We start from the raw sequence: 25,533 nt of genomic DNA, 5'->3' as shown, positions 1-25,533 counted from the left end.
AGTTCTACAACACCATTGTTCGAAGAATTTTCCCTTTTTTGAACTAATTGTATATTTTGTAAAAGACACTCTTCAATAAAATTTATTGTTATTATTATTATAAACAAAAATTGTTGAATGACGCCCATGGAAATATAAACGTCGATACCACGTTCACGGACACCATCCTTCTATCCACTGCCTAGTGACAGGACCATACGCGCCGAAGTGAGGATATCGGACATGGTAGGCATCCCAGCTTCATTGAGATTGAAATGGCTTAAATACACACTGGGAAAAATATCGAAATAAGTGTAAGGGACAAGGGTAATTTTCCGGTGGTTTGGACTGTTTACCAACACCAAGTACTACGAGCATCATGAATAAATGCTGATTCAGGCTTACCACCACCTCAACATAATTTTTTTACATAGGAAGTATGAAAAAATCTTTCACATATCAAGAACTGTTAATAATAATAATAAACGTCTTTATTGGGCGATATTGGGACTAGAAAGTCCCATCTTCCATCCAACCCCTCGTCAAACATGAAATATATGCAGTTAAATACATAATGAAGTTGCTCATGAAATTACATGCAGAGAAATTACATAAAAATAAATAGAAGTTCCTTTTTAATCCAGAAATAAAATTATAAGTTAACAAATTTACCTTTGACCAAGTGTAAAAAGATGTTAGTGAACGTGGGAAAAACCTAAGGATATTGACTGTCGTCCTTATTGGAAAAAACTGCAGGAAAACGACCACACGAGAAGGGGGGCGTGAAAAACCTGCGAAAACCTACATCGAAAACCTACTGTTTGGTAGTAGATCAAGAGGTAGAGGTTATAGCAAAATAGGGACTATTCTTTGCACGTGTAGTTTCAAAAGACTTGACTGTACTCGCGAAATATCTGCGAATATGAAGGCCGTCTGCCGATTGAAATCTTTACCTATTCCATTCAATATTTTCAAACAATACTCTCGTTACACTTGGCTATCTAAAAAGAGATAGCATTTTAGCATCGAGCGGAGATTCTTAGAGAGTAAAAACTTGCTGTGTAAAACCTCAACAAAATTTCCTAGTAAATAGGCGAAAAGAGCTATTATTTATTACATATGCTGTAAACCAAAGGGCAAAAACAAGGGATTTTAAAAAATGGCAAAAAAATAAAATTACCCTAAGTCTGGTTCGGTCGCGTAGTTTATAGACGTCAATGCATTCATTTCATCAAGGATTTTAAAATAATTTGCGAGCAACCGCGTGAATAATTCGAATGGATAAAAAAAAGGTTTTCTCTCCTTTCGCTGGCCGTTAACAACAATCATTAAAGGCCAATCATTGATTTCAGGGACGCTAAAATATTGCAAAAACGACGACTGAGACAACTTTTTGCGGATTTTTTTTTTTAATTTGGGAAAATATTCCGATTATTTTTCCGTCGGTATGCGTCATTTTCTCTCCGTCGTAACATTTCACATACTCGGCCAATCACATTGAAGTCCTCTGAGGCACGGAACTCCAAATTTGACGGGCAAGTAGTGGGACGGGCCCCATGCCGTAACTCATCCATGCCGCCAGCATAATTATGCCATTCATCTCAAAACTCTTGCATATTAAATCGAGATAATTACATAAAATATCCAACGCCAATAATAAAAATAAATTCAGTGCGCATTCTTTATAAATGACACCCATGCTTTAACGGTGCGATGCTACGCAGTTAATAATATCCAACAAAAACATAATAATTTCAATAAAAACACGAGAAATTAGACATTCAAGCGAGAAAATTACGGATAAATTCAATTTCGCTTGTTTCATCTGTATATCCCTACGCAGAAATAAATAAATTACAAATAAATCTAGATTGTCATTTACATATTTAAACATGGGACTGACGACCTGATCATAAAGGCAAGAAGTAATTTTTGACTTATAATTGAGCCTCGTAATATATTATCGTACATTAAATAATTCCAAAGCGGGACGTTAACAAGAAAGCATTACTATTACCTTAATAGGAAAATTAAAGGTTCTCATCTTATTAAAAAATTGTTCTATGTGAAATGTATTTTTAAAAACTCGTGGATTGCATTGCCAAGATTAAGTAATCGAGGACAACTGCTTTCTTCTTAATGGTTTCCCCGATAAATGTCTTCATATCATTCGTTATGCATTCCTTCCTTAACAGTGAGATATATTATTCACCTATTACGGTACGATTATGACCTAATAAGGCTTTATTGGAGATTTTGAAAGAATAAAGATGACAAAAATACAAAATTTCTAAAGATAAAAAGCCCTTCCCCTTGCTGTGTTAAGACTTGAGTCCTTACTTGCGACTTTGCGAAGAAGAAGAAGTACTTTTAAAATTACTTTACTTTGGGTACTTGTTGGCTTTTTAGAAGTACTTTTCTCCACTGTGAAACACTTATTGACGAATTTTCAGAAACTTCAGCACACAATAAGTGAATTACAGGAAAGGCATGGGAGATTACCCTGCAAAACCATTAATTACTCTGCTTGATTCACAATCCATGACATTATCACTGAGACGGACTAATAACCTTAAACACGTCCCTTTGTGCAATACCCATCTTCACGTTTTCACTCAATCCAATATTTCAGCTATAAGATATGTATTAATATTAAGGGGTTTTTTTACCTTTACATCAACACTTCTAACTGGAGTGTATTTGAAGCGAGATTGCATATTATGCATTATTGAGCAGTGAAAGTTTGCGCAAATCCTTCGATACAACAAATACTTAGCTAATAGACTTATCATTTCTTCCCCTTACCAAACCTTACACGTCCAAGTGTATAATCTCATCTATCAATGGTGTAACGATATGCTTTTAGAATAAAATCGCGGGAAATATATGTTCCATAAAATTTTAAATCAATGCGGTGATACTATTTCATATCGAATACAACAGCACTCGTATCGAAATGCACTTGGACTGTTTGAATTATTTTCCTCTATTCGCTTTTGAACACGCAATTGGTAGACCGTTGCATCGGACTGACTCCATTTCTCGGAGAGATATTTCACATCACTGTCTTCATAAGACGAGGGATACACATGCATCATCATATATGCGCGGCATGCTGAAGGAAACCTCCAGTTACACATGCGCTATATATTCCCCTGCTCCAGAAGAAAAGAGTCCTTGATTAAGAAGCCATGGTAATATAAGTGACAGAAAGAGTACTAATATTCAATTGATATGGCTGTTTTTTCATCAAAACTATCCATAATAAAAAAATTCAGTACAAATACCATGTCGCCAATGCAAAATTTTTATTTGTGACAGATTTTCAAACGATATTCTAGCATCAAGGATTAATAAGGACAATAGATGAAGAAAATGGGTCATATCGGTCAACAATGAATTGATAAAGAGGTTCAGCATGACAAATAATAATAAAATTTTACAATTAGCATTTATTCCCATTAAGGTTCACCTAATCATCAATATTTTAGTTACCAAATAACACTTTTTAGATTTAAGTACCAATTCTCTCATCACACAGTTATTCCACCGAGATGGCGGCGAGAGGTATGGAAAAAATTGATCACAGACGATTATTATGTAAAATTATCCTCAGCATATGGTATCTTAAAAGATTCTGCATAAGGTAGTGCCAAAAGAAGGAATGCATACATAGAAAGTGAATATATACGTAATCTATTTAGTAACACCATCAGCTGTCGATGAGTTTAGAGAGAAGACAGTATTAAATACAAACGAAGGCGTACCCTCTTGGGTTGACAAGACACCATTCACGATTCCGTTTCTACCTACGAACTCAATGGAATTCCCAACTTCATTTGTTGTCAATCAATCTCTCACAATAGTTTTGAAAGTAAACTCATCCCACTCGAATTTTTTACCAATTAATTTATTAAATTTATATTAAATATATTTATTTAATTATAACCGCGTAGTTATCGATGAAAACCAATGTTTCGCAACCTCTAAAATACATAGATTAAGCAACAAAATATAGGGAATTTTGAAAAAATTGGCTTATAACTCTTAGAACAATTGACCCACAGCCACCAAAAATGAGCGATATATTGATTAATAAATAATTGACCTGGCACTTCTTTCGTAAACGGAACTTCACCTCAAAAACAAGTACAAATTCCTAATGTGCAGTGGACACCCATCTCAGATAAACGTCTCAGATTTTCAACACACGGTGCACGACGAAGAGCTTTGCCGCGATACGAAAGCCTAGACGAGCCTGGAGAACCTCTGAGGAAATTATACAAAGGGCAATCCAACCAACAGTACTTCAAAATATATGATTTATGTCTCATCTTATTTCCTTGTTCAAACTATAGCATGCTGCACGTATGCTAATTGAACAATGTGAACCAAAACCTTTCTACGACTGTAATATTTTTAGTGATGACCTACAATTAAGAGATTATGCAAATATTCTATTACACCAATAAAGCAATGTAAAGAATCCACAGTGCATTAGGCCACTTCGTAATGGCTGGGTTCTTAAGGAAGTAAAATAATTATGTATAATACCTATCTATATTGAATATAGATTGAAAACGGAGAAGATATCGATATGAATGATTGACCTAGTGAAAAAAAACTATAAGCTTGCCAAGTGAAAAACATCTTTTGGTTAACATCGCAAAGGGCAAACGGCTTTTGTTTCAATTGGCCCCTTTATTAAAATTATGTGAGTTACTACAACATTCGAGTTTTCTCCGGCATCCATAGGATGAGATTGAAAGACAGCAGTAAACTTCCTCACAATTTTGTTATTGACCAGATTTCGATTCTTTGTGACATTATCAGGACCTTGAAAATGAAACAAAGTGTCGAAACCTTAAAATTGTGTGAAACTATACAACTACTGTCTTTCATTCCAATCCCACGTAGATAAGGCGTTTCCACTAAGTTTTCCTGGATACTCTTAAATAAAATGTATAATGCCGGCCACTGTACTCCGGTAGGACTCACCGAGGAGAGATGCCGGGCGCTGTACTTCGAAGGCACAGGAGCGGCCGTACTTCTTGCGTGCGACGAAGAGGATAAACCAAGTCCGTGATAGCAAAGGAGGAGTGTCCCAGGCGGAGAAATCACTCTCGGAAGAGCGGCTGCGAGGGAAAGCCGGGAGGAGCCAGGTTGCGAAGAGGTGAAGCAAGCCCGTAGAATCCTCAGACAGGAGAGGGAAACCCGAGCTAATGCGGGCACTGCCCCGTCCAATCAGCCGGAGACCACGGGGCGACTGGCCGGCCGTCGGCCGTGGGGATCTCCGGGAAACACTTGGCCAACAGGCGCGCCGGACACTAAAAACGAGTTTGCTCCCGCGAAGAAAACAGAACCGCAAAAATACGGTTGAATGGGTCTCCAATATCAACGCTGATGGGCAATTCTAAAATCAACCAAGATAATAATAAATTTGTAGATTTTTTTTCAGGGGAAAAAGTGTTCCGCGGGGAGAGAATTTAGGAAGGAAGAGTACTGGGTGATGTGTTCAGTGTAGCACTACAGAAAAACCGTGTCTTTCAGGAAGGAAGGGTAATGCACAAATGCAAGCACTTATTCCTCAAGTATCTCCCACATTTATCGGCATAAACCTCCGATCAAATTTAACCCTCCCAGGAGGTGTAAAGAAATTAACATCCCAATACTTCAAAACACCTTCCGCAGTTATTTTTCTGGGAAAAATAAGAGCGAAAATATCAACCGGCACTACTTCACACTTCAGAAACCCGTCCACTTTGAAAGGCCCTGTGGGGGGTGGTGTTTCAAGAGGGAACTTTCTAATGGGACCATCAACCGTGTTCCTCTCAGATTTTGGGCCAAGTGGCAAAACTTGGAGCACGACGAGGTCGTGGGCAACACACGCAATCACTTTGGCGGGAAACGAGCAGCGCGCGCGCGCCAGCCGGGGAAGTGGTGGGCGCTCTCACGCAGTCGGCAGCGGCGTCGACGTCTTGTGATCCCGTCCGAGAATCGGCGCTTCAGAGTGAGTGCAGAGGGAGAGAGAGAGAGGGGACTGAGTGTTGGGGACCCGCGAAGGGCACTGAAGAGGAGTAGTACCCTCCGATGTGGGAAGGATGGGAGGGGGAGGTTTAAGGGGGTTGCCCAGCACGGGTGGTGCGCATACTCCGCCTCCCTTCCGCCAAGCGAGGGAACCGCCTCTCCCCGGCGGCTGCACCCATGGCTTGCCCACACCCCCCGGCCCCACGGCACCCCAAAAACCAAGCCAATCGCAAACCCCATGCCACTACGAACTAGGCTATCTTACGAGCACCCACCCACACGTCAGTGCTCTATCCCGCAGCAACTAGTGCGATCGTTCACCTAGGCTTGCGAAACTTTCGATACTGATGTTCAAAAAACACTGAAACAAACAGCAGCTTAACAGTAATTAAATCATAGTTGAAGTCTTGAAATATTAATTCTTGAAACAAGTCGTGAATGAGCTACCGACTGCTGACAAAATCTCATCATTACGACAGGTGAAAATTATATGAAAAAATGAAAATCGGAAACGATAAGTGAAAATGAAGGTTTGCTGTTAGCAATTTTCCAGCGTTAACTGATAATATGAGATGATCATCGCAAACCATCGACAATGTACAGAAATTGCTAAAAACGCCCATACAAAGCCGCTATATCATATCACTATATTGAAATAATGAAAACAATAACCATCGTCTGGCACTGATAACCATCAATCATTGTTTACCATAGATAATCAGCCTTTCTTTGACTATCGATTAAAAAAAAGAACATTTTTATGCTCTATGTTTTACAAAATTACCTTGAATCCTTCGTGGATAAAGTTAACCACGAAACGATATGGTCATAACACAAGCTATAATTCACCCATGGGGTGCCAATCCTCAATCACACTCGCAACTGACGCTGGAGGCAGCCGAAAACAAACCAATCGAAACGCCATGCAACAACGAACTAGCCTACCTTACTGGAAATCATGTCAAAAGCCTCACATACTGCTGCAACTAGTACTCCCGATTCCCTAGAAATAGATCGATATACATTTTTAAAAACCTAGACATTGACTTCCTATAAAGGAGAGACAAGCATCAGCTTATCAGTTGTTACATTTTAATTTAAGTCTTAAAAATGAAATATATTCTGATAAAAATTATTGAATTAATTGCCGACAGTCTATTTAAAACGCATCACTAGTGAAAATGAAGAGTATAAATAACAATTGGAAAGTCGTTCATTTAAAAAATCGTCGTAAACCGCAGATGATATACAATTGCCCTCAATGGCCAAACTGCGAGAACCTATCACTCTGTTTCAATACTGAAAATCAGTACCATTCGCAAGTACTTATTTTAAACCGAAGATCATTTTTTGCCATCGATAACTAGCCCACTTTAACTAACGATAAATACACCATTTTTTATGATTAATGCTCAACAAAATCGCTGTGGATAATAACAAAATTTAAACAAAAAAACCAAACATTCTATTTCCTTGCGAGCACCCATATCTTACCCCTCCTCGCTCGACGAGAGCCAAAATCAAGCATATCGGAAATGCATTTGTATATGCCACTACAAAAGAGCGATTCTTAAGATTATTCATGGCAAGGACTTAGATCCCAATGCAACTAGTGCGCTCGATTCCCTGGACTTCGATCGATCGAAACCATCGATACTAGTATCGATGACAAAGGTACAAAAAGTTATTGTGACATAATTTTCAACTCTCATTAAACTCTTAACGGTCCACGTTTGCCAATGGTAACCTTCCAATCCTTTTATACATATCGATAACTAGGTAACTGTTTCTTTGATTGTTTATCAACAAAATCTCCTTGAAACCATAATAGGGAAAATGAACGTACTACTTTTTACACTGCCATTTTGAAATTTAAGTGAATTTAGGTTTGAAAAATGAGTTTTAAGATGAAGTTCAATTTGGAAAGGAGAAAGGCCGGGTTGCTTCGTAAAATGTTTCATGCAAGCCAACTTTGACCGATAGAACACCTTTAACAAAGATTTTTAAATCTTATTTCACGGATACCTATATTCTTTCAAATATTGATTGCGAAAATTATGAGTGTTATGCACGCATTCATTAAGCTACTATATAAAAATTATTCATGTCGGCTCAAAACGTTATGGATGTTGGACATGGATGTATCAAGTGTATTGTAGAAACGCCTTTGGATGAACAAGCGAGAGAAGGATGATATTTAGCACTCTGCTGCCCGCAGATGCAAGCATATGGGATCCAGCGCTGAAAGATTTAATTCTCGTACAAAATAGAGCCAGAAAAAATCGGCGTGAACAGTAAAAAAAAACTGCTACGGTCGAACGAAAGGCATTACACTTTTTTTTCAGATAAGTTTAGTTTCCGCTGGAAACTGGACCGCAATGTCCTTGGAAAAGGTTTTTTCTTCTTTTGTGTTCGCTTATGAGACCAGCATTATAAAGGCAATATCCGGGATCATTCAATTGGTCGGATTAGACGAAGACGGCAAAGACTTTCGCTTTCATGTTTATGTCGTTTCTAGTACATGTTGGATATTTAACTGATTTAGCATCACTGCCGATCTTGTAAAAATTAAAATAAAATATGAACGATTTTCAGTTTCTGTGCATGCGACCAAAAGTAAGATTACTAACTAAGAGGTATAATTAAAGCTTTCATTGGTCTTTTTGGCTATTACGTTAATAGAGTTAGTTTTCTCGTGCATTGTTTAGATTTGAAATATTATTTCCATCAACTTTTTATTAAATCATAGGCGATGTTGTCCCCGCTAGCAATATAATTGAATGTGATATTTCGGGTTTCACACCATGTGAGGTTTTCGATATGTCCTTCCAACATTTTGAAGAGTGACACGCTCTTCGCAATAAGGCTTATAAGAATCAAAGAACTCGGATTCACTCGTCGAAAAGTTCGACCAAGAGATGGAAAACATCACCCGGTGTGAAACCCGAGAGAACTTCACAATTTTACTCAAAAACTAAGAAGTCTAAAATTATAAAACTTTTAGTGAAAATTTATCAATTTACCATTTCGATGGCTAAGTTCTAACTACACGTATCTCAAAATTTGGCCGGTTTGAGACGGGTATCTTAAGCAGAGTGTAATGACAACTAAAAAATAAAATTCAAGCAAAAACAACTCTTTATTTGAAAATGTATGCTTCTTTTTCAGTTTTATGAATTTTTGGTTTTTAATTTCAGTGTACAATCAAAAATATAAATCGTCTCTTCCGCTCTCCTGAAACGTTGCTATTTTTGAGGTACGGGTTGTTAGAATTTAGCCATCGAATTCCATTTCCCGTGAAAAAACTGAGTTTGCGGTTTCAATGTTTCCCTCAGGTTTACAATATTTCACGGCTACCTCCTTCGCTCCTGTACATATTTTACCAAGGTGAGTACATAGAGAGGGCCCAATTCCATACCAAAGAAGGCTGATATCTGTTTGCCACTTCGGTCGCATTTTAATCGGTTTTAAAAAATTTCCACGGCACGGTGATGAGTGCAATACGATCCACTTTTTTCCAGTATTTTGCCGTCAAATGCTTGAAATTGCGAGATAGCATTGAAAAGTAATGAGTTTGATGGATCACATCATCGTGAATATAAATTTTTGTTATTATTATTTATTTATATCCATACCACACAAAACAGCTCTACACGGCCTTTTAAATCGGAGTTTTTAACATTTTAACAATTTCGACGTACACAAACAACCATGCCCTGGAGAGAGGTAACATAGCCAGGCGGGACTCGAACCCGTGACCTCCTGTTAGGCATGCGAGGACTTTACCCCGCCGCCACCGAGGCCGGCAAAAAAACCCTCATTGTACCTCACTTACCTTACTCCTAATTATATCTTATCTCTCTGTGAAACTTGGATCAGGTTGTCCGTTAGCAATACGCGTGGCGACTTTTGTAAATTCATTTAAATGCGTAGTGGGTGACAACACATTCAGAGGCCGACTTGAAGAACCTCTTTTGTAACATTCGTGATATTTACTCTGGGGCATCTAACTGTCTCTCCCCTTTTTTCGTGCCTTCTCTTTGGATTCGTCTCGACTCTTTTTGAAACGACCCACGTCCTCCCTTCCATTCTGTTAATTCTCAAGGCCTCCGCCTCCATCACATCCAGCTGATTCACTTGCACTCATTAACTCCAGCCAAGGCCTTGACGTTTCGTCCTCTTCATAGAACGGTCGAGTTTCGGTGGGATAAAGAATAGAAAATCGGATGGACGAACCAGATTACAGTGAATGTGTCCCAATGTTCGAATTCTGAAAAACGCCGTCACTAGAAACTGTTTAATATTTTAGTTTTAACTTTTACCAAGGAACATAAAGCAGTAAAATATTTGTATATCCTTTGAATTTTTGCAAAAATCAGAGGAAATTTAAATAGATGAGTTACTTCCAATTCTATGGCTATTCTACTTTCTACTCTACTTACTATTCTTGCTTTCCATATTTATTTAGCTTGCAGTTATTTGAGATATGAAGTGAAACACTTTGCACTTCGCTTCATTTTCGCTTCGCTTTGTTTCACTTCATATCTCATAATGGATCTCCACAAAGTATCTGCCTCATCCATCCAATTCATTGCAGTTATTTTGCTGTTCGGCCTCGGTAATCGATGACCATAGGCAATCGAACATTAGCTGCTTGGTGATAATAGACCCATTGTTTTTATGCTCCATTTTCAATGAAGGAGACCACCTTCGAGCCTCAATTCGATAGTTATCTGAAGCTGTCCAATAATTTTCGGAGAGCGCAACAACATAGTGCAAATTACGGAGAATAAGCTCCAGCTAACTTTCGAATGGCCTTCTCTCAAAAATGGTAAATCTTAGAGAAAAAAGTGCAGTCTCCATTTTGTAGATAATTTTCTGATCTACAATTTTGGTCTGAGCAATTTCTTTGACCTTGACTCATTAACTGTTAGTAAAATTATTACTCACGATTAGAGTTCATCTGAAGCTTCCAATATTCGATTTTATCTCGCTGATCAATATCGAAGTGAAATATGCACCAATACATCATTCTATCAAACAAAAACTGAAACGACATTTAAAAACCATAAATTAAGATACAAACAAACATTGTCCTGTTGAAAAAATAAGAATTCAAAATATTTTAAAAGAGCCAATCACTCGCATACTTAAGTACTTATAGACAAAATATTGGTATGAAATAAATTAAATACACGCGGAATTACAGGGAAGATTAACGCACAAAAATTACTTGGACGTCAGCGTCATTGGACCCTACGATGTGCTAATATTATTCACCCACGTGCATTTCCAACGCTTCCATTGCATAGGGTCGACTCTCGCTTGGAATAGAGACTGGGGAATGCAGCACCATCTATGATGTCATCAGCGATAGTAACGGCTTAGGAATGGACGCAGATGAAGATACTAATACGAAGACGGGAACGATACGATACAGGTGCGGATAACGCACATTCTCGACCCACATTTCTCCATGTTCGATTAACCTGTGAAGAAATATTTTTGCCATATTAACACTAGAATGCCGGGAAAATGGCATACCCCAAGAATGCCGTGAGGGTGTCATTATGACACCCATGTTCTTATAGCCGTGTTATGTTGCAGATTACTTTTTTCTTAGTCGTTAGTGTTAAAGCGTCATCTACATTGTAATATTTGTTTTTGTTTCCTTAATATAAAAAAATACTATTCTTTGTGTGTCGTGGTGTGTAGTGTATAAAAAGTAAGTGCGCGGTAAAATTTGGCTGGTTTCAAGGAACTAATAAATTTTCGAAAAAATTGTAAACAGCTGATATTTATTGAAATTATGTAAAAAATAAACAATCATGAAGGTAATATACTATTCTAAAATACTAATTTGGCCAGTAATCATCAAACTGCATCCCACGAACCACCTAAACCGAACGAAGAAATTATAAAATAAACTGGGTGTCAAAATGACACCCTTCGGCATTCTAGTGTTAAGCGCAAAGAAATAATATTTAAATATTCTACCGGTTGAGGTAGGGTTACATAGAGTATCAAGGGAATTTCCATTGCTTTTCTCCCATTCGTTGGACCTCCCTATCTGGTTCACATTAAGGCCTAATCCCTTTCATTATATCTATCAATATTCTCCTTCTCCTTCCCCTCATATATCAAAAACCATTCCCTCTCTCCCGTTCCAAACTCGCTCGTTCGGACCTCCACTTCTCCCATGAGTTCAAGCGTAAGCCATGTCCAATCTTTCTTACACCTGAAGTATTTCAACGGTAAAGATAGTTTACAGGAGCTTATTGCAAATCAACCCAGACGGCCTCCACTCTTAAAACTTTATTCAAAACAAGGCCCGCTCCCATTCATTTTATCAATAACTACTTTTCCCTTCCCTCAACCACCTCACCTTACTAACATTCTTCCCTCTCTCACGATGGTTTTAAATTCCTTCCCAGTTTAGTTCCATCCAAAGCTTCTAACTCCTCCTCAGCACGAGTTTTCCTTCCCTTGGATTCCCTTCACGAGGAATTTTTACAAATAATCTCAGATTCGTACATTGAACTTTCCACTTCAATTCATAATAATGTCTATTCCATTTCAATCTGCCAACACATCCTATAAACTTCTTCCCTCTCTCCCGCTTACCTATGATTGACTTATAACTTGCTCCACTCCTCACCCTCCATGTGTAGCACCTCGTTGTTTCTCTAGTTCTCTCTGTTGACCTCACCTTCTTCATTCACCCGATATGCCTGTGGCCATACCTATATCGCGCATTTTGACTCGTCTAGCACTTCAAACCATATGCTGGATTTTGACAATCATTTTGGGGGGCAGGCACTTCCTCAGAGACACCGGAACAATGTTCATTTTTTTGGATGTGCGGCAAATTTTGAACTCATTTACTCAATTGTAAATAGTTTCAACACCGGATCAGGTCTTCCATGAGTTTTATTTGAGGTAGCTTCTATATCTTTCGACGTCAACCCTTTCAAAAAAATGTATTTGATCACCGTACAAGACTCCGTTTGATCCACTTTTATAAACAAATGAAAGTTGTTCAGTGCCATCGGCAACAAATATGAAACTATGGCATGGATATAGCTGAAACTTTAACAGCTGACGAACCACCACCATTTTCTAGTCAAGATTAATTTTTGATACTAAGAATGTAAATTTTTGGAGATTCTAAGGACCTATTGAACGAGCCTCGTAACTTTCCTTCATTCAAAAATATTCTTACCCTTAAGATCAATCATTTATATCAAGGTAACTCGGAGAAATTGAACAAAATTAGATTCTTCCATTCTGCCGCAATGGATTCTCCCGCAAAGTGTGCACTGGGGAGAGAGGCCCAGAAAACTCGGCGAATGGCTTCAGCATTGACATGTCTTTGACCTTTGTGCCGATAAAAATGGAATGTGGCTGGAGTGTGAAACATTACGTCCCTTCCAATTCAAAACAAAAGAAGAGACATGCTGACTTCTGGAAGTGTTCTGATCCATGACAACGCCCGTCATCTAACCGCTGATGCAGCCCAACTGCCCCTTCAGCAATTTTAATGGGACATTTTCGATCACCCGCCGTGCAATACCGTCCTAATGCAGGGGCACTTCTCTCTTTCCGTTGAAATGAAAATATGACTCGATGGCAAGCGCTTTCAAACGGCCGATGAGCTTCAGGACAAAGGATTATTTCGTAGGATGTCATTGGTGGCAACATCCTATGAAGAACATATAGTAAAACTTGTCTACAGGCACGACCAATTTCTCAGTCGCCGAGGCACTTTTGTCGAAAGGACACAACACGTGTGCTCAATATCCAGTAATGAGCTAATATTTTATCAATCACTTCGTCTTCTGATCATGACCCATCGGAGATTGAAAAAAACGGCCCTCGTATATTTCGCTGGATTACTAAAGACGACAACAGGAGCAACGTACTTAAACATCATCACAATCGCAAGCAGAAATATTTCTATGGGTCAAACTCTTTCGTTTCGGTGAACGAGACCGAAAGAAGCGAGTCCGAAAAAAGAACGTAACTACCCATTCCTGAGACCCTACTCCTCCAGGCCCTTCTTCTCTTATACTTCTCCTCCTCCTCCAGATTCCACCCCTCCCCCAGATCCCTCCCCCTCCTGTTGCTTCTCGCTACGTCACGCGGGCCACGCTTATCGCCACCCACTCCCCCTCCTCCCGCACCTTCCGCCCGCACGCCATCCCCAAAAGATTTCTCACCCCCCACACCAACACCGCCCTCCGCCAAAACATCGAACCACCATCATATCCTATTCCCCCCTCTCCCTCATGCGGTGCCTAAAATAATATCTCCACCTTTCTTGAACGGTTATATATCCCAAGAATCCGATTTCGACAATCCAGAATCCCACTGAAGGTACTTTCCACCCACATTCTTAGTCCTATAGTACTTCCTGCTCCACTGCAACTGTTGACTATGGTCAATAAATGCAGGCTTATAAACCTCCCACTCCTCCCACTATAGCAGCACCTGCGTAAATTATAATGACGGAAACATACGAACAGACGAGCCGTTTTAAATCGTTAGAAGTGATTGAAAATAACAAGCAGAATCAACGTTGGGGCACTACATATGTTTTCCATTTGAAATAATGATTGTTTCCTGTGAAAAAAGTAAAAGGTTGAATTTCTTTCTTTGAAATTGTTCGGAGGTACTTTGAACCAACCATGTTATCTTTCGTTACTTTTAAATCTTAGTTTATCGTGAATAAAAATATTTCCTTATAGCATCCCTCTTTATAATGTTCTCATGTAAATTCGATACGACGTGTAACAGGGAAATATTGTTTCATTTATAAATCATTAGAATTCAAATTTTGGTGATAAAAATAAATGTTTTCTATCATCTATCTAAACTAAGACCAGATCTGAACGAAACTTTAAGAAACGCCATCATTTCCTCCACATTAACAAGAAAATATCAACTCCCTATCTTGAAATAAAGTGATTCAAATGAGCGAAATGGCAAATCTCACTGTGATTTCACTGTTTTTCCCATAAGGATTAATGTTATATCCTAAAAACTGACTACTTATTTCCAGATGAAATTCATCTACAACCATACAACCATCTCTTGCATTGCTGGATGCATGCGTAAAAATTTGATTGAGACTCGTTCAGAAGATTTTTTCGGGTATCGGGAGCAAGACAAATCCTCTATTTTATATACAATATTACAAATAACTTATAAGGTATTTATTGGATTTTAAGTAAAATAATATTATTTATGTTGCTAATAGTAAGTGAAATGTTTGCCCTTTCATTGCGAATTTTAACAGGCACCTACTGTTCCTTGACGACTGGCCTATTATGAAAAAAAGTAAGCATTGCGTTACCTTGATAGCCATTGAAGACAAAAACAACTTCTACCTTAAGTTAGTTCCACTGACACATTTAGAATATTTCCATTTATTCCATCAGAATACATATCCCCTTTCATTACCAATAAATTGCACCAGGAATTTAAATCTTACAAATTCAACAATGATAGTGTGCAGTGGCATCGCCAGAGAGGAGCACTGGGGGCACGTGCTCCAAACCAATTAATTTTAGCAGAAAAATATCAATCAATAAAAGAAATTTAATCTAATCCACCATAAATTTTTAGCAAAAGAGCTTCCCGACGACCCGTTAATAGTGTAATTTTTAGTGACTTAATAGTATAAAATGCGATTTCTAGGTATAATAACATTCATATTTTCCCAAGAGGGAGGTTTCACCCTCCTAACCCCCCGGGACAGCACCCCCAAACGCATCGTCCTGGCTACGCCCCTGCATTTGTCACCTATTAAATATTATTCTACCGATTAAGGTAGGTTTCCATGGTGTACTTAGTATGCATTCTAGTGGGAGCCTCCCCTTCCTTCAAGCACTTCCCTCTTCAATTCACAATAAGGCTTACTCCATATTATAAGTGATAAAATAAAAGTAAGGGAATGAAATCTAAGTTTACCCATCTCAGTAATCAATCATCTTAGAGATAATTCTTCCCTTCCCACAAGTATCAACCCCACGAAATTTTCTATCGCATTTCTTCGGGATAACGACATAATTTCGACCTCGCATCATGGCGAGTGATGGGGCCAAAATTGGGCCATTCTTCATTCCCCAGAGAGGGAGAAAGTGGGAAAAGATCGTCATTCCACCTCTTCAGCCCATTCACAGGAATTCCTGTGCCCGACTCTCCGACCGACTGATAGAGAAAGGAGTGGAAGCGTAGTGGATTTTGAAGGAGTCAAAGAGATAGGAGTGGTTTGCAAATCAGTCCATATCAACTGTCCCTCGCCTTATACAAATGCTCCCTTTTAAAAGTAAACGGCAAGACTGCTTTCATTTCTGGTTTTAAGTAGGTAAGCGACATCGCGAACCCAGACAAAATCATTGCCGGTATGTCACACGAAAGGAATGTTTTGCCATTACGTTAGATATTCATCGAGGTTAAAAAATATCAAAATAAAATCAAACAGAATGTTGATAATATATTGCTTGTAATCATAAGTTAATACTAGATGTTGATGAGATAATAGTAAATAAGTTAAAATTCAGCTAAGGAGCCGTCTAGTAGAAATATGACACACTAAACTACTGAAACAATTTGTATATAATGATTTCAAAGACATTACCAGACATCCGATGATGAATGCAAGCCATTTGAAACATGTGTACCAGTATCTGAAATTAAAATAAGTACTCAGTACGATATTTCCGTGTACCTTTTCATTATGCTCTTATACGATATCTCTCCAGAAAAAGTTAACCTCATTTTATCTTAAGTTTAAATGAACACATCAAGGTTTACGCCCAATTTTCATGAGGTGTCTTGAGAGTTCGTGTTCATCAACCAGTTCGTGGAGAAACGTCCATTGAGTGCGGGAAGCCCTCAAGATAAAAATATAAACATTAAGCAACCACGAGAGGCCGAGGCGTAGTTGAGTATCGGTGACTCGCTCGGCAGACACTCTTGGCCTCATCAACTTATCAGGTGAAGAGGGTAGTGAGTAGCTCGAGCAGAAGGCGGCGGATCGAATAATGAAAATTACGGGTCTCAATACTCTTCCTATTCTCCCACAACCGATGAACTAAGTCAATACCGCCACTGCACAAACGCTCGAAAATCGCCCACCGCATCAAATCCGCTCATATCGTAGTCCAACAATACGAATCCGCTCAGCCGGCAGTGTCCGGAGCATAAAAGCTCATCTCCTATTCTCCAAGCTTCGGAGATGAGCGTTTATGCTCCGGACACCACCAGCTGAGCGGATTCGTATTGTTGGGCTCCTAGATGAGTGGATTTGATTCGGTGGGCAATTTTCGAGCGTTTTTGCATCGCAGGTATCAAAGTATCATTAGTGCGCAATAGCTTTCAACAAGTTAAACACAAAATTTACTCACCTTGACAGGAAACAGGTTATCCTCTCCGCCTGCAAGACCGATACTCGACTGACGCTAAAAAACTAGTGAGAATACCCTCTTGGGAGTAGCATCAATACAATGACTGGTGGCGCGCAAGTTATAACTCGTTTCGAAAAAAGTGCACTGAGTAAACAAGCCGTGGTCTACCCTAATATTTCAATCCTGCCGCGTGAGCTGCGGTGAAACTCAAGTGAATTGCCACGAGAAAAAAGTTCCCTTGGACCAAGAATCGAACCACGGGCCTGATTCTCCATGATAATTGTTTCCGAGGCTCGTGGAACTACATGTAAGTTCCTCGCGGTCCATCAAAAATGGCAAGGAGAAAGGACTTCAATGAAGGCACAATCGGTCGAGAGCCTCCTAAAGCCTTCTCTGAAGCCGAGTGCAGTGATAACGTGTAACCTAGATAGCGCTGTGGTCTGCGCAGTGGTCCGGTAAGCCAAACGTCCGTGGTTCGATTCCAGATTCCAGAGAATTTTCTCTCACGCAATTCACTTGCATTTCATCGCCGCCCAACGACAGGATTATATATATGCCTGTTGGCGACGGCAGCATTATCAAGACGGCTAGGCCGGCTTGCCAGCTGTGGCGTGCGGCTCTCTGCTGCGGAGGTTGGAGGAGTGTCTTGCGTCAGCCGTACGAGTGCACACCGGACGCAAGAGAGGCAGTTGCAGTCGCGCCCCAGCTGGGGAATGGAAAGTCACCACGAAACTGTACTTGTGGAATAAAAGATTCTTTCGTCCTGAATGCGGTGCTTATGAAGTTTTTATTCGCAACGATGCCCATAACCGATATGAAACATGTGAAAAAATCATGGTGGGGTGCAATTAAAAATATCAGGCAAAAACGTATCAAAATAGAACATAAATTTAAAGTAAATATAAGGAAAACTAGTAGCTCGAGTAAACATTAATGTGGACATACGCTACATCCTTCGCATATTTAATTTTTCATCACTATTTTCCACAATATATTTCACTATCTCACACCGTCGATTCCAAAAGAGAACTAGCTTTGTCTAGTTAAAAATTACTTATACGATGACGGAGCAGTCCGTTCAATATTCAATTAAAACTCTACCCCTCCCCCTCCGTTGAATGGCCATTTCCCACAAGGATACTTCCAAGTACACTAAAGTTTTTCCGTGCCTAAGTTTGATGGGAGCCGAAGATGCGGATGAGGTACTGAGGTCGAAATACTGGCTAAAACTTTCGGCTTCCATTTCCACCCCTTCCCCACTCGCGAATTGCATCTGACTTCGCTCGGTTATGGTCCGCGAGCTCACCGGGGGCGGACCCATGGAAACCGTAAACTTCCACGAAAACTTTTTCCATCCGAGAAGAAAAAGGATCTAGTACAAGGCGTCTTTAATATGCATCCTCCCACCGCTCCTCCATTTCATTCTCGCGATTACACCCATCCCCTTGGTCACTCGCGAAGAGTAGCTTACTAGCCAATTATACGAAAAAAATAGCAAAAAATATATAAATCACAACTGACGAAAGAATTAGGTTTCTTCGAGAGGTCCATAGAAGGATTGCGTGGAGCGCTACCTATCACTCTTCTGCTGAACTATAAAATCAAACTGCAGTATTGACATTTTGTTGATTTGTTTCTTAGCCGTATAGAAGTCTTCCGAAGTCAACACTTCAATTCCATATTATATCCGCGTAATTTCACATTCCGAGGTGTCTTCTTTCAAGACCTCACGGTTAGAAGTAACAAAACACGATCGACATGCGCAAGGAAAAAAGTGAAAACGAAACCGCGCACTCCAAAGTTTCAAAGTAATATTCCCGTTAATTTTCAAAACGGAGCAAACCCCTTCACGATAATTTCACCAGGTGGCGCGTTGAATTTTTCTATGAAAACAGCCATTGACATAAAGCATTTATTTAAGTCCTACATTTAACTCGTGAAGAACGAATTCCTATACCTAACCATTCAGGAAAATGTCTGTGATATTTTATCGTTCCTGTAGGATATAGAAACTTGGCAGAGTAACTTCCTCTTTGAACTTGTTTTTTCTGTTTCCCTGAAAGATAAAATCTTGTTAATAGGTAAAGTCAAATATAAGCCAAGCATGCAGCTTCGGCTTCCGGCCTGATTCTTTGTTATTGATTCTGTTAAAACTGTGTTACGCCCTCCCAAATCACAAGCTTAAAAATATACTATGCAAAGATAACTTTACTCTTGAGCTCTTTTATTTAAATTTCCAATAGCTATTGCTAAAATCTCAAATGATGCATTAATATATTCCTGGACTATGTTCCTAGGCAAAAGCTAAAACAAATATCATCATCATCACTAGTCAACAGTTCTAAGAATCGTTTGACGCAGCTCTCCACTTAATTCTCTTATCAGCTAATCTTGTAACACCTTCGCATTTCTTCTCTTTCAAATCTTTCTTTAGCTGTTCCGTATATTTTTTCAAGGTCTTCCTTTTCCGTTCCTCCCTTCCACTTTTCCCTCGACGATTGTATTTATCACGCCATCATGACTCGAGATGTAGCCCATAAGTTTGTTCCGTCTTCTTATTAAGATTTTCATGAGTCTCCCCTTCTCTCCTACTCTTCTTAGGACTTCCTCGTTACTAACTCGGTCGATCCATTTGATGTTCATTATTCTTCTGTAGCACCACATTTCGAATGCCTCTATCCTTGCTTTCTCCGCTACCCTCATTGTCCATGCCTCAATTCCGTATAGGAGCATACTCCAAATGTAGGTTCTTATAAATTGTTTCTTTACTTTCATATTTAAATTTCCCGCTGTAAGCAGGTCTCTCTTTTGGTGGAATGCTCTCTTCTCCCGGGCTATTCTGCTGATAATTTCTTTCTTACTTCTCCCGTCACTAGTTATCTCGCTTCCCAAATAACCGAATTCATCCACCTCCACCAGCTTTGCTTCACTACTTTAATGTCAGTCTTTACATCTGCTCTTCTGCTGCATACTAATATCTTGGTTTTCTTCGTGTTTATTTTCAGTTGATATCTACCCATTACCCCACCCATATTAACCAGAATATTTTTCAAAATTTTCTCTGATGCTACTATGACGGCTACAGTGGCACAGCGAGGGGGGGTTTTGAGGGATAAAACCCCCCCAGAGCTCAGAGAAGTATTTGAATTTATTCCATTTTACTTAATGGATTAGTATTACTTATAGAATAGTGTTAGGATTAATCACCCCCCCTCCCCCCCAGCCTTAATTCTTAGCTGCGCCCGTGGACGGATATGTCATGGGGAAATCACGCCATGCTAATTTTTTCTCCATGGATAATACGCCCGAGGCTTTTTCTTTGATTTCGTTTACGGCTTTCTCAATGTAAACGTTGAAATTTACGGGCGACAATACACAGCATTGTCTCAATATAATAAACAATTTCTAATGGCAGCGTTATCCGGACTTCAACCATGGGGACGCAGTCAATCGAATCTGGTTCATTTATCCAATTCCCTATTCTTTATCCCACCGAAACTCGACTGTTCTACGAAGAGACCGAAACGTCAAGGCCTTGGATGGAGTTAATGAGTGCAAGTGAATCAGATAGATGCGATGGAGACAGAGGCCTTGAGAGTTAACAGAATGGAAGGGAGGACGTGGGTCGCTTCAAAATGAGCCGAGACGAATCCAAGAGCCAATTGAGAGAAGGCGCGGGAAAAGGAGAAAGACAGTGCATAGCCTCATAGTAATACAGGGCGCGGCAACATACTAAATTTCCTTTTTTCAAAACTTATTAAATCCCATTGCATCGATCGGAAACTTTTTACTTGTTTTTTTTAAAGTAGGCACACATCTAAAATTAAGTTTCACACAATTTTGAAGACCAAGCCAGGTAGGTGACGTCCCTGATTCTCCAGACTGAGTAAACCGTTTTCTGGCGTTTTTCATGGCTTTTACCAGCATGGCAGGGGGTATTCTGGCAAATTCATCACGAATGTGGGCATCGAAAGCCTGCAGGGACCTCGAACTGTGCACATACATGAAATATCAAAAAATTCCATTGAAAAAATCACAGTGGGCCAATTCTGGAGAGAGAGCCAGCCACTCCAAATTGAGGATTTGCTTGAGATGAAGCGCTCAGGGAAGTGTTCCTCCAAAACAGCCACCTAAGCTCTTGAAGTGTGGGCTGACTGAACGACGTATGATGGCGATTGAATTTTGCAGAAACAAAACTTTATTTTCACGCCTCTCGAACGAGACCACTGGCGCTCCGATACGACACCAACCGATTGAATGGCGCCCATTTTAAAAAAAGGAAGTTATATTACCACACCCTGTCGTATAATGAAGCGTAGGAGGTGGTTGTGAAATATTTTCAACCCCAGGGCAATACGCAAACCACAAGTTCAGATTTTTCACGGAAAATGGAAACATTTTCCCTAAAGTCCTCATATTTCATCAAACTTTTTATTATGGCATTGTATTGATGATTTTTTTCTCGGGTTTCCCACCGGGTGAAGTTTTCCATCTCTCCTACACACGTTTCGACGATCGAATTTAAGTTCTTGGATTCCTGGATCACTGAAAACGATGAGAGGTCGTCGAAACGTTGGAAGGAGAAATGGGAAACCTCACCCGGTGTGAAACTCGAAAGATATTGCACGCAGGGAAAACATCAGGCATTATTTCATTAAAATTAATGGAAATATAATTTACAATCCAAATATTCAGCAAAAAAGCCAACTCTATCCTCGTAGTTAGCCTATAAGACCCATAAAATCCATCATTTGACCTCGCATTTTGTCGTTTCAATGTCGATCTCATGCACTAAAGCCGATAACTAATCGCGCTTCTATTTACTTTGCTGCAAGATTGACAGCGGTACCAAACCATCTAAATATCGAGAATGTAACAGACATGAAATTATTATTATAGTATTTTACCGATTAAGGTAGGTTTCCATGGAGTACTCAAGAAGTGATCTGGGAGCCTCCCTTTCCTTCCAGCACTGCCTTCTTTAACTCACAGTAAGGCCTACTCTCTTTCAATCTATCTAAAAATCCTATTCTTTTCCTTCCCCTCCCTCGTTTCCCTAACATTCTACCCTCTAACACCATTTTCAACATCCCCTCACCGCTAAGCACTAACTCCATCCATACCTTCTGTCTCCTCCGTATCTCTTCTAAAAGCTGCCTCTCCTCGCCAACCATATCCAGCACTTCGTCGTTCCTTTTCCTCTCCGTCCATTTCACCCTCTCCATTTTTCTCCATACCCACATCTCGAATGCCTCCAATCTTCTCTCGTCTTCTTTCCTCAGTGTCCACGTTTCCGCACCGTAGAGAGCTACACTCCAGATCAAACTCTTCACTAACCTTTTCTTTAAACTCTTACATAACGATCCTCTAAGAAGCTCCTTCCTGTTCATGAACGCCTCCTTCGCTAATGCAATTCTCTTCCTGATGTCCTTACTACTGTATCCGTTTTCCTCTAACGTACTGCCTAAATAGTTGAATTGCTCAACCTGCTCAAGTTTTTCACCACCCACCTTTATCTTAAGTCTCACATTCCTCGCTCGTGATGCTTTACAAAACCGCATAACCTTAGTTTTCTTGTGATTAATCCAGACATGAAATAAGCAACACAAAAACAAAATCCCTCGCCATAGTCAGCCATTCAGACCCATCTAATGATCTCAGACATTGACATTTTAATACAGGTCCCATTAAAAAATTCAAGAAAAAGAAATTTTAGCCTAGAACATTGACTTCGATTTTACAGGACCCCCAACATAATCCGAGAGAAAATCTGTGTAATGCCTTTCATTCGATGGTGGCAGTTTTTGACGTTTGGCGCCTCTTTTTTGCTCTGGCTCTATTCAGAACAAGGTTTAAATCATTCAGCGCCAGATCCCACATGCTGGCCTTCGAGCATATGGACGACATTGCGGCCAAACCCATTGAGCGAGAGAGGGAGATATGGGCCTCAATTTCCTCCCATGCTACACACTCAGTCTTCACGGTGGCCATTCAAGCCACTTAAAAACATGGATTTGAACCGGTACAAAAAGGCATGAGCAATTACGAATTTTTTTTAGATGTAGTCCTTCAGGCGAAGAACTAAAAAGTGTCAAAATGTGCAAACAGGTTCAACACCCAATTGGGTCCGTAAAAGAGTCGAATAATATTCTATCTAGGTGCATTGAACTCTATGATTACGTCGAAACAGGCATATTTCCTCTTTCCGGCCAGACTACCATTATTGCTAGATAGGAAGGATCTTACTTTGTAAATAGCATTGACTAGCAGAAGTCATATTTGCGTGAAGTCTCTCCGGATTTAAACCGAAACAGGCTCCACTCTGTACACCTTTTTTCCAAACTTATCGAATACTCCCCCACCCATTTCTCAAAGGTATAAAGGTTATTCATATGCAATAAAATCTCTTGTACCAGAGGATTGCTCTGTGAGCCGAAAAGCATCATACGCATTAAAATAATGTGAAAAAGTGCTACCATCTTTTATTTAAATGCGTATAAAATATCTTCCTTAATCAGCCATAGTCTCTCAAGTTCGAAGCAAAATAATTTGAAAGTTTCCGCCTAATTTTCACGCGAGTTGATGACGCATATAAGAGTTATGGTCCATTTTCTCGAATAGGAAGAAGCTTTAATTGATAGGAAAAATCGTTTGCAACAGTTTCGTCAGAACAGCAATGAACCACTCCAGACTAACCCTTAGTCAGTGACGTGAAATATTTGATTCACTACCAGTGACGTGCGGTCTGGGAGACCGCAATAAAACAAAAATTCGTAAAACGTTGCAAAGTCATTTTATTGCTTAGTTTAATGTTTCTTTGACTTCTCAACTATTATAAAACTTATATTTAATATTATACAATTTCAAATACGAACCAACTTTTTCAGTAAAAACTATTATTTGAAACAGGATTCAAAAACTGATATCAAAACACTTGAGTTATTATTTTTATTATGGTACTTTTTTAATTAAGTACCTACTTAATTATGCACGTTATGCAACTAGAAATGCTTCCTTATGAATTATTAATTATTATTATTATTCTTGAAAAATCACTAGGAATTGTTTTAATAACTATTTGAATCATTTCCACCAGCATTACGTTTATTGGATTCCCAATTTAGTGACCTGAGGTCTAACAGACCGGTACTCAAATTCAGTTGCAAGTTTTCAGAAATAAATAAAAAGAACGTTAAATTTAAAGAGTGAAAAGAGATATTTTGAAATAGCAATTTTGAAAATATTCATAATTTTAGAAACGCAGCGGTCTCTCAGACCGCACGTCACCGGTTAAGGGCTAATTCAGAATACCGAGGAGTAGCACATATGCGGTGGCACACGCTAGGCATGAGTTAGTGACGTCATCAACTTATCAGCGAAAGGGTTAAGGATTAAAGATTTTTTCACCGAAATACTTGAGTAGCATGCGTCGGATAGAAAAATATTGGTCTCTTTAATTTTCTTAAACGTCATCACAATCGAGAGTTGGTTGGTCGGAGAGAGATTGGTGAATGATTCCATTCGATGAATTTTATTGATTTTCCAGATATTACCTCATTACCAATGCCGAATTACCTGATTTACGCGACCGGCCAGGGCGTCTAAACGATAACGTAAATTTTTATGAATCTTTAACTTTACATGGGATAAAAATACGATTACTTGGGAATTAATTAAGTCAATTCCAGGGTGCTATCAACAAATCGAATAATCCCAATGAAGAAATTCTTGAATTAAAGTACTACAATTTCACGGAAATTTTAAGGGCGAGAATTGTTTATGAGGTTACGATTTTTCAATATTGACCTCATAAGTCCAAAACGGCTCTTTCCTTTCATTACCCTCATATGGGTATGCCTTTTGTCATTCAAGGCAATATCCGTTGCAACGATCTCGGTCCCAACATCACGCCTATTTCATGAGGAGTTAGTCAGTATTTTGCATATTACATTAAGACCCAAAAGTTACACGATTTCACACGAAAATTGGTATACAATATCTTCCCTATCGACCTCTTGATTTTATATACGAGCCTTTATCATATACCTCGTATTTTTTTATTTATGCCACACATGTAGACTCATAGAAGTCTCTTTTACTTACTCGTCCCTAGGGG

The 25,533-nt window shown here is 39.3% G+C and overlaps 1 protein-coding gene across 6 annotated transcripts in view; it reads right to left on the bottom strand.

The window, feature by feature from the left end:
- The window catches only part of LOC124165227 (lachesin-like), an 878,935-nt gene extending 872,902 nt beyond the window's left edge, over positions 1 to 6,033 (bottom strand). For all 6 annotated transcript variants that reach the window (XM_046542522.1, XM_046542529.1, XM_046542528.1 and 3 more), the window contains exon 1: positions 4,978 to 6,033. The gene's annotated coding sequence lies outside the window, so the exon portion shown is untranslated. The remainder of the gene's footprint in view (positions 1 to 4,977) is intronic.
- Positions 6,034 to 25,533: the final 19,500 nt, after the last annotated feature.

This window comes from Ischnura elegans, chromosome 9, assembly GCF_921293095.1.
Source record: "Ischnura elegans chromosome 9, ioIscEleg1.1, whole genome shotgun sequence".
Classification (NCBI taxonomy): Eukaryota; Metazoa; Arthropoda; class Insecta; order Odonata; family Coenagrionidae; genus Ischnura; species Ischnura elegans.
Note: the sequence above shows the minus strand (reverse complement) of the source record. Positions and strands in the feature narration are given on the sequence as shown.